Source organism: Borostomias antarcticus, assembly GCF_949987555.1.
Source record: "Borostomias antarcticus genome assembly, chromosome: 7".
NCBI classification, from domain to species: domain Eukaryota; kingdom Metazoa; phylum Chordata; class Actinopteri; order Stomiiformes; family Stomiidae; genus Borostomias; species Borostomias antarcticus.
The window spans coordinates 8,592,544-8,595,344 of record NC_140240.1 but is presented as its reverse complement, the minus strand read 5'-3'; the positions used below and the strand labels follow the sequence as shown (position 1 = coordinate 8,595,344).

Sequence of the window (2,801 nt, the reverse complement as noted above, 5' to 3'; positions counted from 1 at the left end):
ATTCTGAAGATCATTATTTTTTTAATTCTGAAGATCGTTATTATCCCTGAAGGGCAACTAGACATACTGTACAACTACACATACAACACAGCACATGAAGTGTTTCTACACAAACCTGAAAAAAATCTAATATTACCACAATCAAAGCACATGAAACAATCAGGTATGTTCAGATATTTTATTTTCTTTGAGAATACATTTCCAAACACATTATTGCTCAGAATATCCTCTTTCTTCTGTGAAAAAAATATCACTACGATAACTTGAAAACATCTTCAAGACATGTACTCAGAATAGAGTAGAAGTAACAGTATAATAACAATCTTCATGGAAGAAATATTTAGACATATGCAACTGAATAACAACAAAGATTAGCATGTTGATGAACACAGCACACCACAGCTTTGAAAATCAAGCAAATCCATTTCGTTTGCATCTTGCAAGAAATTGTGTCCCTTAGATTTCATATTATCTTCACAGAAGGGAATTGCTGGGTGTTTTCATATTTTGTTTCACTGTAAATGTAGCCCAATGTGGGTTATAGGCTATTGGTCAATGTGACCTTTAAAGGAATACACTTTCACACAGACAAATTTGTTTAGAAAAATGCTGTGACGAATGTATATTTTGACCTTGTGCTTTAGTTAAAAGCAAAACTAAATAAATATTGGAACTCATCTTATCAAGTAAGAATATGTTAACATAATATCCATGAAAGATACATTGACAATGTTAATGTTACCACATAGAGGCATTTAAAAAAAAAAGTTTAACATCTTAGAACTCCTGCGAGGAGAATAAGGAACTGTATCTTATAATAATTGCATTTTGTCTCATGTTCATCTCTGACCAACATGGTCATAGTTTGTCTGGAAGTGGAGCTCCAGTCTGTAGGTCTCTACCAGGGCCTCCAGAGGGCGCAGTTGACTGGACTCTTCTCTTTACTGATGCTGTGCTGGGCTGGGGAGCTCAGCTGAGGCAGGTCTCTCTCCCTCCTGTTCTTATCAGAGGATGACTGCAGGCTCTGGAAGTGTCTCAGCAGTCCTCTCTGGGTCTCTGTCTTCACATCCTCCTTGGACAGGAAGTGCACCATCTCTTGGACACACCTGGAGTGACCCTGATTGGCAGCTGCTGAGCAGGAGGAGGAGCTGATTGGCTGCAGGCGTCTCAGGAAGCAAACTGTCATCTCCAGGATGTCGGCTTTCTCCAGCTTGGAGTCAGGCTGCTGGTTGTGGAGCTCTAGACCCAGGACAGACTTGAGCTGCTCAATGCTGCTGTTGATACGATCTCTGCGTAACTTCTCAACCAGTGGCTTTCTGAGCTGCAACAGAGAAGAAGTAATACATTAATAACCTGATTCTGAAGAGTAATAATAATGAAGATAATAATTATTAACCATTCAATGTTTACATATCGGGTTGAATTGGGTCTTCAATGTACCTTGTTAGTGAGAGTCAGGTGCTCCTCAGAGAAGGTTCTTGCTGAAGTGATTGTAGGAGCCATGGCTGGATCTCTGTGCAGAGTGAATCTGATTCCTAGTGGCTTCATCCCTCCTATATATAGTCCCTCATCTCCATATGAATGTGTGGGTCTTGGGCTGGTTGGAGTTTCTCACAGTCTGCAGCCAATGCGAGAGCTGGGAAGGACAATGGGGAATGTGGAGTTGCCACATGCTCAGTGTTCTTATTGCTGGGGCACAATGATCACATCTCAGGGGAACAGGTGGAGGTTGGGGGTGATGGAGAGAGACTCCCAGAGTGCTGTGTGAATCTGGGAAAGTGGTGACCCTGTAAAGAGAGCAGATCTGCTGCCTGATGGTGGGATCAATGATCCCGACAGAGCACACGCTCATCATGTCAACACAAGTTTATACACACACATCCTTTAGTTTATACCTTACACCGCTTTGGTACATTATTGGATAATTCATACCATTTCCCTGAATACCGTAGGTGGGGTACCTCAATAAATTTAGCAGCTAGAGAAACTGATTTCAGTTTCATGGCTTCCAGTTGCATTGTTGCATCACAATTTAACAGGTTTAAGTCCGTCTCTAATCTTTTTGTCATCCTGTCTTTGCTTACACATTCACAGTCAATTTGAAAATTCAAAGACTTTTAAAAAATATACTTTAAACTTAACCATGAGCCGTTAAGAACAATTTCTCATTTACAATAGCGGCCTGGCAAGAGGTAAAAGCCTCTTGAGAGAATGGAAGGGGGGTGGGGATGAAAAGGAATGCAAAGTTAATTTAAAACCAACACAGTTAAAAGACAACAGCACACATCCAACCAATCAATAAAGTTAACAGACAGCAGCACACATTCAGACATTTCAACACAGTTAAAAGACCGCAGCACAGATCCAATCATTTCCCGCATACCCTCTACTTACATTCACATAATCAGGCAACACAGTAAAGACAGCAGCAGCAGGACAGGAGTAACATTTAGCATTAACACACACAGGCAAGAGAGCAAGCAAACATCAGATGTTTCCAACCCATCCTCCAATCACAACATCAGGAAACACAGTAAAGGAACGGAGATAGAGAGAGAGAGACAGGTAAACACAAGCATGAAGACAGACAGGTAAACACATACATGAAGACAGACAGATAAACACAAGCATGAAGACAGACAGGTAAACACATACATGAAGACAGACAGGTGAACACAAGCAGGAAGACAGACAGGTAAACACATACATGAAGACAGACAGGTAAACACAAGCATGAAGACAGACAGGTAAACACAAGCATGAAGACAGACAGGTGAAGCATGTCAATAATAGAGTCCTTG

General features: G+C 41.0%; 1 pseudogene across 1 annotated transcript; it reads right to left on the bottom strand.

Moving 5' to 3' along the window:
- Window positions 1-898: 898 nt before the first annotated feature.
- On the bottom strand, window positions 899-1,672 carry LOC311311161 (transcription factor HES-5-like; annotated as a pseudogene). The gene is made up of 2 exons: window positions 1,441-1,672; window positions 899-1,321 (listed from the first exon to the last, which is right to left on the bottom strand). The product of its transcript is annotated as a transcription factor HES-5-like (transcript).
- Between the last annotated feature and the right edge of the window lie 1,129 nt (window positions 1,673-2,801).